The sequence below is a fragment of the Ochotona princeps genome, chromosome 10 (assembly GCF_030435755.1).
Source record: "Ochotona princeps isolate mOchPri1 chromosome 10, mOchPri1.hap1, whole genome shotgun sequence".
NCBI classification, from domain to species: Eukaryota; Metazoa; Chordata; class Mammalia; order Lagomorpha; family Ochotonidae; genus Ochotona; species Ochotona princeps.
The window spans coordinates 7,672,295-7,683,553 of NC_080841.1; the positions used below are offsets into that span (position 1 = coordinate 7,672,295).

General features: G+C 40.4%; 1 pseudogene; it reads right to left on the bottom strand.

The window, feature by feature from the left end:
* Positions 1-10,549: 10,549 nt before the first annotated feature.
* Positions 10,550-11,055, bottom strand: LOC101518519 (large ribosomal subunit protein uL24-like; annotated as a pseudogene).
* Between the last annotated feature and the right edge of the window lie 204 nt (positions 11,056-11,259).

Below are 11,259 nucleotides of genomic sequence, written 5' to 3' on the forward strand. Positions count from 1 at the left end.
AGCACAGGAGGTGAATGTGTGCGTTTCCCTTAAGGCCTCAAGAATAATTTCTGGGTCACAAATTGCCGTGAGCAGCGCTGTGACAGTGAAAACTCTCCCAGCTGAAATGTGCTTTGGCTTTCATTCAGTTACTCAGAATAATCTAGAAGGTCTGAGAGGCTTAGTGCCCTCTACACTCATCTGAATGGGGCATGATTTGCAAACACTTGTGCAAACCAGAGGCCACGTTGTCTCAATACATTAAGGACAGGAAAAATGCGTACTTTTTTTTTTGCCTCCCATGGCACAACCATGTGTGAGCTGGTTAAGGATCTGCTCGGTCTTGTGTCTGGAATGCAGAATAATTGTCCCACTGAGGTCTGACTCTCAGCAGTGATGACTGCTGAGGGAGAAAAGACATTGTCCTGGAGTACACTGGCTACTGATGTGTCTGGGAGAAGTGACAGACAAGCCTTCTTGGCTGCTTCAATGAGCTCAGCAACTCCACAGCCACGTCTGAGCCACAGCTCAGGGTGGAGGCCTCCTACAGAGTGGAGTCCCTAATGAGGTTGATGTTCAACATAGCTGGCTGTGTACAGCAGGCATGGGTCCTACACATGGAAATGGAACCTTGAGCACCTGCTGCTGCTGCTCTCCCCAGGCTCCAGCTGAGCATCTAGCTGATTGTTAAAGATTTATTTATTTGAAATTATCCACTACATTTTTTCCTGTAAAAAAACCATTTTTATTAAAAAAAATGTTGTTTTCCAGTAGTCCATGCACTAAAACATGGTTTTGTTCATAAAATTTTTTTTGTTCATAAAAAAGTTTCCTTTCTTGCTGCTTTGGGGTGCACATGAGACCCTAGAAACAGTGGCCTCAGGCAACGCACTGTGGGATAGCTTGAACACAATTAGAGTGGGGGCCAACATTGTAGATTAAGTTTCTGTCTGCAATGCTGAATCCCTTATGGGTTCTAGCGCCAGTCCTAGCTGTTCCAAGTTTGTTCCAGCTCCCTGCTCATATACCAGGAAAGTAGCAGGGGATGTCCCAAGGTGTTGGGTCCCTGCTTCCATCTGGGAGATGGGAAGAAGCTGCCGAATCCTGAGTTGGCTTGGCCCATGCCTCAATGTTGTGTCCATTTGGGGAGAGTAGCAGCAGATGGCTGTCTGTCTCTCCTTCCCTCTCTGTAACTCTTCCTTTCAAATAAATAAAAAACAAATAAGCAAATAAATAAAGGAAGTTGAGTATGTGAAAAGTGTAGATTTTACTAAATCCAATATCTGAAAATCAAAGCTCATTTGTATTTTAATCTCCATGTTATTCACTCTTTAAAATGTTAATGGTTTTACATAGTCACTAACTTTGTATAACCAGATCCTGAAACCTTTAAATTTAATATTTGAATAATTTAATATTTAATATTTGAAAAAATATTACTTTAGTTAATACTATTTTTTTTTTGCTTTCTTAACTCTTATAATTGGGAGGCATAGTATGCACATTTAAACTTTTTTGTTAATTTGTAAATCATTTTCTTATAAACAGCAAATGTTTTGACTTTGAGAACTCCAAAGTTTTACAGAGGTGGTTAAAGCAATTTGTATTTACTAAATATTTTGACCTTTAATCTTGAGACTGACCAAGCCTGTTAAAGTCTTGTCTGCACCTTCAAGTGAGTGGCGTAAGAGTGGCCCAGGCATTTGCCGACTGCTTAAGGGACCAGCAATGGTCCCTGCCTGGACAAGAAGGGGTCAGGCAACACTTAAGACCATTCTGCAAACCTCCGCGTCTCTCCCTCTCTCCTTCCAAGAGGCTCCCACCTGCCAGCTTTCTCCCGGGCTACGCTTTTCCTCTTTCTTCTTCTTCCCATGTTCACTTAGTCTCTTTGCAGATAAAATACAACCAATTCCTGGCTTCTGGTTTGTATACTAGGCTGAGGAAAGAACCCAGCCGAGCAGTGTCTGGCATGCGAGGTGGTGTTCCCTAGACAATTCAGTGAGGCAAAATATTGCAAGAACAGAGAACTCTCTTTCACACTGAAGGAATATGATGCACAATGTAGAAAAAACTGCATATACTCAAATTATTAGAAATTACATCAAAGTTAAATTTTAAAGCTGATTGATAATATTACAGTAAACAAAAATTTTCCTAAGTGCAACAACCCACCCTCAGAAAATAAATTTCAAAAGGCAACATGATTGAAAATGACATTACAAATACAAACAATTCTTAAAGTCAAACTACCTTAATGCATAGCAGATGTTTGTTGAACTAAATGCTAAGCCATCTGGACAGAGAGGTACATGATACTTATAAATTCAGAATCAGTTTTGAAATGTTAAGTTCCCATGTAAGTGGGTTTTGGAATTACTACAAGTCCACACAGTTTTCTGTGAACTGTGTGACTTAGTACCCCTTCCTCTGTGTGTGTGTGTGTGTATGGATCAGCAGTCAAGCAAATACTTGAAAGCAGTGTGACAACGCCGTCCAGATTCCCGAAGAAGAGGTGCATGGCAGTTAAAAGGGTCGAAAGAGAAACAGCAGAAGGAGAATTCGGCAGCTATCAGCCATACTATATGAATTTATTATAATTCACAGTGTGTGCTATTGGCACATATCACAGGAGGCAAAATTCGAAGCTCAAACAGATTATCAACTTATGTCATGTTGATACATGTCAAAGGTGAATTTCTGGGATAAACAGGCATGTTAGAACCATGACGATGCCATGATGTAGTAGCAAGTGTGTTCAGAGTTCAAGAATAAATAGAGAAAGCTGAATATCGAATTTTGTTAAACTTGCTTATAAAAGTCAATTAAATGACTTGCTTGAGTACATTTTTCTTCTCCTAGTCAGGTAGATCTGATGGGTACAAGAGCATCTTATTTAATGCCACTGGCAGTTGGTACTGACCATTGAGTAAAGACACAAGTTCTGCATCAACTGGCCGCTTTTCCTCCCATAGAAGAGTCTGGGCTTTTGCATAGTGTGGTGCTCTCAGGGGCCCGTGAGGGGAAGGATCGAGGGCGCAGGTTCCTCTAAGCGCCACACTCTAGAATCCCATCTTCTGTGGGTCAAAAGTAAGGCAAAAAGCCAGTCTGGACTCCAGAGGCAGGAGGGCAGATCACAACTTTTTTGACTGTGTTTTCAGTTTGGCCATAATTTGCTGTCTAGTCAAGATAGATGTTACAGTTGTCTGTTGCCTGAGTTAACTCCTTTAGACTTGAAAGACCATCATCATTTGCTTTGTGTGAATTTTGGTCTGGTGGCCACTCATGTTGCCTGCTGGTCTGGCCTGAGTCTTCTTACAGGGCTCCCGGTGTGCGAGGGCTGGAGGAGCCATGTGGGAGGCTTGAGGGCCTCCTGACTGGCTGGTTGTGGAGGTTATGGTTGGGGGTAAATTTAAGCTACTGCAGATAGCACTCATCCTCTAGGAAATAAGCTGGAACTTTTCATACCATCAAGATTTTAAGCTTCCAAGAAAGTGAGGGTAAAATTCACGAAACCCATGAAATACTAGGACTTTACCATTTTTCCAACACCAGTTCCAGCAGCTCCTTAGTTAAGGTGTAACCCAGCCTGGGTCAGTTGCAAGGGACAGGGAAGTAGACATCCACTGTTGGGAGGAGTTGCAAAATCATGGAGAGCTTTTCAACATAAACAACTTGTAAGGCCTCCTGCTTAACATTAGCTTCTTTAAAAAAAATTTTTTTTGTTAATATTGATCTAGTTTTTTTATAATTGAAATTTCAGTCTTTCTTCTGCTTTAAGTAACTTTTGGATCAGGGTTAAAGTCATCCAATAATTGTGGAACAGACTGGACTAGTCTGCCACACATACTGGCAAACCAGGGTAGGGGGATGGCCTGGTGGGGGTTATTGTGGGTCGCTCCGACTAGGCTATGCAGCTCCCACTGGTCTATGTGAGGGCTGAGTATGTGCTGGGCAGAACCAGGTTAGACTGGCAACACCCATTGGTTCCAGTGGAAGACAGCGATGGAAACAGAACCAACCCAGCAACTGCAGCCATCAGCTGATCGGGCAATGGACTCTGCCGGGCCCTGTGCTTGCTAGTACATACAAGAATCTGGTCTGGGAACACCTCAGACAGAGTTTCTTTGGGGATCCCGCCAATCGAGCTTCTGGACTCAGAACCCTAACCATCAAAAGACAGAGGACAGAACAAGTCAATCAACCACCTCAGCTACATGCTGGCAGCAAAATACTGGGCAAGTGGAGACTCTATGATGGACTATGTGAATCAGTGGATTCTTCAACGACCTCATCGTGCTTGGAGTGGTGAGATTGGCAGCAATTCATAACTGTTGAACTATCAAAACTACTTAAGCAAGTATCTCAGAGCATGCCCCACATCTGGGACTTGGGGTGGGTGGGAGACTGGGTGGGGCTTCTCCCTTAAAATCCCCTTTTACACCAGATATATTAAGGAAACGATATGGAACTAATTGTGTTGCCCATCTTCCTGTAGTGCTTGAACCTTTTTACGCTAATTAGGTCAAGATTGTCAATAAATAAATAAATAAGTAAATATTAAAAAGTCATCCAATAATGGACCTGGCATGATAGCCTGGTGGCTAAATCCTTGCCTTGCATGCATTGAGATCCCATATGAATGTTGTGTCCTGGCTGCTCTACTTCCAGCCAGCTCCCTACTTGTGGCCTGCGCATGCAATAGGGGATGATACAAAGCTTTGGGACTCTGCACCTGCATGGGAGACCCGGAAGAAGCTCCTGGCTCATGGCTTCAGATCAGCTCAGATCTGACCTTTGGGTTCACCTGGAGACTGGTTTTTGTCTCTTCTCTGTAAATCTGGCTTTCCAATAAAAATAAACAGTCTTTTAAAAAAACTCATCCAATATAATACGTTTTAATCATTTCATCTTATGTTTTGAAATATTTAAGTTTTGAGCACATTCTTCTGATTTTTTTTCTTTGAACTAGTTTGGATGTTAGCACAGTATTAGTATGGATTGTTCTGTGTCTCTGTTGCTTAGATTTCCTGGTAATTGTAAGCTGTGATTAGTTTGTGCAAAATTGGAGGATAAGGGTCAGTATTGTGCTGTATTCACCTCGGATAGTTTCTGATAAAGAGTATAGGAAAATGTATATAAGTATATTCATAAGCGGTATTGTGAACTTTTAACTAGTAAAAACAATGCAACTAAATATTTCTGTTTGATGTTGAAAGAGTTATTTATTTCCAGAATCATTATATTTAAGATAATCTCCTCAATAGAAAATGCTATCCCTAAAAGAAATATCTGAATTTCTGAGCATTAATTTATCACATTCTATTTTATGACTGAACACCAAAGTATAATTAAAGTTTTCAATATTGTAAAATATCATTCTTTAAAACAGTGTCCCTTAGATTTCTTTACTTTTAGCACAAGTTTTTTACCAATACTTTTTTCATTAAAATAGATATATTTCGTGAAGTTTAACATGTCTTTCCCTTTTTTCCTGCTATGTATTTTTAATTTTGTCAAGAATTTAAGAGGAATATTTTTAGGTCTGTGTACTGTTGGGAACATCTTATTTCTTTGATCAGAACTCTTCTTGGATGTTTCTGGTTTTAGTTTTCTTAAACTCCTCTTTCTTACTCTCTCAGCAGTGGGTGTGCAAAGTCAACAAATGTGGCAGCAAAGCTGCGTCTGTGGGGATGTGAATGATGTGACTGGTCTCCTTCCTGTAGCAGGTGGTTTCCTCTGTGACGCTTGGGTCACAGGCCCAAGCGAATTACCCAGGCAAGTGCCATACAACACAATTGAATGTATTCTTCAATATTAGTCAAATATGTCTGTGATGTCTTGTTTAATGGCTGGACAGGAAAGGGGCACCTGTCATGGCACAGTGGGCAGCACTGTCCTCTGGGAACGTGATGTGGATGCGTGAGCACCTTTGTGGATTTCCTAGGCAGAGGCACAGTGTCTGGGAATTTGCTTCTTTGGAGATGCTCGGACTTAGCCAGTGGCTGATGAAAATGGAAACCCAGCGGGATTTTCACTTTCCTTTCCTGCTGGACACTTAGAGAGGTAATAGGACCTCATCCCTGGCACCGGCCACCTCACGAAGGAAGACGAGCATGCAGGGTCAAGGAGCTGGGCAGAGCCGACCTGCAACTTCCGTCGGCCAGGGGGCGTCGCAGATGGCTTTGCTGCTTCCCTGCTTCCTAGCCGCATACTTCAGGCATCATCTATTGCCTGGCCATGAGGCAGTTCAGAGAAGGTCAGGAGTCCCTGGATCACTTGGACAGCAGTTAAGTTATAATAAATCTGTGAAAGTAGTTGAAAGCTGATGGTATTTATGTACCTGTATTATTATTATTAGGTCTCAGCTTACTAAAATGTGAGCCTAATTAGCATCACCCTGTGACTGACTTCAAAAAACTACCTATACATAAGAGCTGACTTCATTATCAGGCAACTGCAGGCTTTGTCTGAGTCCCTGGAGCAGGTGACAATTTGATTTTTAAGTGGTTGACTGATACTCAGCATTGATGCAGCACATTCAAACCAAACCTCAGAGTGCACCACGGCGCAGTAATTAATGGCAGCCTGTAATACCCCATGGAGGATGGTGCATTTTGCAGCTACCCTTTTAGCAGTGAAATATCCAGGGGTTAGGAGGCTTGATAAAATCACAGTTTAAAAGCATTTGTGAGGCAATGAACTTGGTTCAGAATTTCAGAGTGCCAGTTTCAGCACTGTCAGTCAACATTCATTTTTTGGTTACTCTGTGTCAGTAACCTAAACAGTTGGCATATTATTTTTGAGATTTTAAAAGACAAAATAGGGTAATTGAGATGGTAAAAAGACAAAACCTTTCTGGGAGTTTCTGCCTGATGCTGAGCTCCATGAATGTGGATGTTTTGAAAACTCACATTATTGAGGGAATGAAAGGTTAAGTTTGGTAATCTGGCATAGCAGAAAGTCAAAACTAACATTAACAGGTATTTAGCTATAACTAATTTCTAAGGACCAGGTACAGCATGGTGTGCTAGTCTACAGCCTGAAAAGTTAAACTTAATTGGGCTCTGTTGCTTAATTTCTGTGAGACTGACAAAATTGCTAAATCCAACTGAAACCTGGTATTAATATTTATAAAGTTGGGGACAGGAACTCATCATGTGAATACAAATGGAGACAGATGTATACGCATATGACTTATACAAATTCAGCCACCAAGAATACATACTTCTGTTTTTCCTATTGAGTTATGACTTATGCAAAGGAAACATTTTACATATAGAATTTAAGTCCATAATGATACTTCCTAGTCCCCTTTCTTCCTTCCTGTTTTTTCCTCTGATAGCGTACTTTCAACTTATTCTATAGTCATGGGCTTAATCCTCCCACAAATAAGGAATTCAACAAGTAAAAGGTAGGAAGACCATTGTTCCAACAGGAATATAAACAAGCGCTATGAAAATCATTCAAAACTCAAAATGTCAACTTCAGACATATGTATTATATATATTTTGCACTCTACATATTAGTTACAAATCAAATGAAAGATACAATATTTGTCTTTTGGGGTCTAACTCATTTCACTAAGCGTAATAGTCTCCACTTAAATTTGTTTTGTTGCCCAATTGCAGGGTTTCATTTTGTAAAGGCTGAATCATATTCCATTGTGTATCAATAACAACCATCAGTTCGTGGATGTCTAGGTTGACTGCATATCTTTGCTGCTGTGAGTTGAGCTGCAATGAACATGGGGGTGCAGATAACATGGGGGTTCATATGCTAACTTCATTTCGTTTGGGTAGGTACATTTTTAAATTTCTGGGGAAAATCCATATTCCACAGTGGTTTTACTGGATAACAATCCTACCAGCAGTGTATTAAGGTACTTTTTTCTCCATGTCATCCGCAGTGTTTGTTATTTTCTGACATTTGAATGAATGACAGCTATTCTAACCAGGGTGAGATAGATCTCGTTGAAGTTTTTATTTGCATTTCTCTGATGGCTGGTGATCTTGAGTATTTTTGGTGTGTCTGTTGGCCATTTGTATTTCATCCTTTTAAACGTGTCTAGGCATGTCCTTTGCCATTTCTTCACTGGATTGCCGGTTTTGTTGTGGTTCAATTTTTTGAGCCCTGAAGAGATTTTATGTACTGATCGTTTATTAGATAAACAGTTTGCAAACACTCTTCCGTTCTGTCAGTTGTCTCTTACTTTGTTGTTTCCTGTTCTGTGCAGAAGCTTCTTAGGATGATATAATCCCATGTGTCTACTTTTACTTTAATTGCCTGTGCTTCTGGGCACTTGAATGAGAAGTCTGTGTGCCAAAGCCATTCTCTATCTGCTGTGTGTTTCCCTTTTGTATTTAGTTCCTTCAGGTCTTAGGTTGAACTCCTTGGTCCGTTGTGAGCTGAGTTTTGTGTAGGGTGTATGGCGGGGCTCTGGCTTCACACTTACTGCATGCAGATACTCTGTTTTCTCCACACCGGTTGTTGAAGAGACTCTGTTTTCTTCGGGGAGTGATTTTAGCTGGCTTGACTTAGTTACCCACAGACATGTGGGTTAGTTTATGGGGTTTCTAATCTGTTCTATTGATCGACATAACTATTTTAGTGCCAGGACTGTGCTTGATATAACTATTCTGTAGTGTGTCTTGAAATTTGAAATTGTGATGTTTCAGGGATTTTTTTTTTTGCTATTTTTACTATTTAACATTTTGTCAAGCATTCGCGTGTCTTATTCTGTGTGCATATTTTGAGTCATTTGTTTTTACATCAGAGAAGAATATCTTTGACGTTTTGATTGGGAACACATTGAATCTTGTTTTGGACAAGATGGACATGTTGATGACAGTAATTCTTCCGAACCACAAACATGGAAAATTTTCCCCATTTTCTGTGACCTCGATTTTTTCTTTAACATTCATAATTTCCATTGTAGATATCTTTCACATGCTTGGCTAGTTTTATGCCAAGGACTTCAAGTATTTTTGTAGCTATTGTAAGTGCTAGTGTTCTCGCAAGTTCTTTCTCAGCCAAGTCGATGTTTACGTATATAAATGCTGCTAACTCTTTATGTGTGTGTGTGTGTTAATTTTACATCCTACAACTTTGTCAAGCACAGTGGTAAGTTCCTGAAGTCTCTGTATAGGAGCATATATCCTGGAAAACAGGGATCATCTGAGTGTCTGCTTCCCAGTTTGCATCTCTTTGACTCTTTTGCTTGCCCAAAGACCCCTGCTAAAATATCAGAACTATATTGAATACTTTTGGTGAGAGTGGACATCCCTATCTTGGTTCTAGATGTTAGTGTGAATGTTTCTGGCACTTCCCTCATTCAATATGATGAGCTTGGCGTTCATTGCTTGATTGTGTTTAGGTGTGTTGCATCTACTCCTGATTTTCTTCAAGTTTTTTTTTTCTAATTTTAATTATTGTTCTTTTTCTGCTACCAATTCTGGATATAGTTTGAGATGCATTGTTAGACATTTTATTTGATGTCATTTGAATTTCTTAATGTAGATTAATTTAATAATGTAGATAGTACTTGCTATTAATTTTCCTCTTTAAACTGCTATATTGTTGGATATATTGTGTTATCTTCCATTGTTTCTGGGAATCTTTTGATTTCCCATAAGGCCCACTGTTGATTCAGGAGCATGTTTTTCATGCACCATGTGTTCAGAACAGAGAATCTTATGTCATTGATTCCCATCTTTATTCTGTCATGGTTAGAAAAGACACATGGTATTTTTTTTTTTTAATGCAGCGAGACTTGTTTGATGGCCTAACATATGGTTTACCCTAAAGCTGTATGCTTTGATGAAAAGAATGAGAATTGTGAAGCTGCAGAAAGAAATGCTCTCTAGACACCACTTGTGTCCATTTGTTCTATAGTGTGAGTTAGCTAGGTTGCTTGATGGGTTCAGTGTCTAGTTGTTCTGTCCATTGACGAAAGTGAGGTGTTGAAGTTCCCCATTGCTGTTGCACTGGATCCTGTGTCTCCTTTTAGATATATTCACATGTTTTTAAATAGCTGCCCATTCTAGCCTTGGATGCATATACATTTATGATAAATGTATCTTCCTGTTAAATTAATCTCTTAATATTATATAATGCCCTTGTCATATTTTGTTAAAATCTAGTTTGTCTGATATTTTTTAAAGGTTTTTTATTTTTATCTTTTTTTTATTTGAAAAGCAGAATTACAAAGAAAAGGAGAGGGAGGGAGAGAGGGAGGAAGAGAGGGAGAGAGAGAGAGCGCGAGAGAGCGCCTCCTTCTGCTGACTCCATAAACAGCTGCAAAGGCTGGAGCTGAGCCAATCTGCAGCCAGAGCCAGAAGCTTCTGCTGGATCTCCAGGTTGGTGCAGGGTGTGAGGACTTTAGCCATCCTCTGCTGCCTTGCAAGCTTTGAGTAGGGAGCTAGATCAGAATTAGAATCAGTGCCCATCTGGGATGCCAAGGCGGAAGCTGAGCCTGCTATGAGGCAGTGCTGGTCCCTGTTTTGTCTGATATTAAGATGGCTTGCTTGTTTTGAATTTCAGTCTAACTCTCTTCTCACTTTTTTTCTTTATTTCAGCAGGTTTTAATGAAAGTTGTATATGTGACTACCTCTTCCTGCATCTTCTCAATTATTCCTTCTTCTTGCCCTTCTCCTTTCTTGCTGGCATTAACTTGTCTTTTTGCTCAAGGACACGTTTATGGTGTTTGTCCAGTTTTAGCCTAGTGATAACCACCTTACTGGGATGAATGCCCACATGGACACTTGCGCCATTGGCCTTTCCTCGCTGTACTCTTGCAAAGCTGGTGATGTATTCCTGTAAACCTGGAGTCCCTGGGCCATGTGCTGGCCTGTACGGTTTCCTCGCCCACCTACATCTCGTCGTTCCTGCACATGGGCATGGGCCACATGGTGTGCTTCTGTCTCAGCTCCTTGCAAAAGGCGAAGACGTGATCATCCTGTGGATGTGCGAAGGGTCATTGAAATGCCCTTTCTGATTCTTGCTTCGATCTGAAGTCACAAAGGAACTGACCTTTACTTTGGGCACTGCTGAGCTGATGAGGAAGGCCAAGTACCTCATGCCACTTCTGGTTCTGTCCCCTCCTTTCATTTCAGTTTGTGTGTTCCTCTGTTGATGAGTTGTTTTTCCCACAGGGTATGTATACATACATATATATATGCTAATCAAAATTGTGCATTGGAATTATATATATATATGTGTGTGTGTGTGTCTTGTTTAAATGCGTTTGATAGTCTGTATTTCTGAATTGGAAAATTTGTTTTA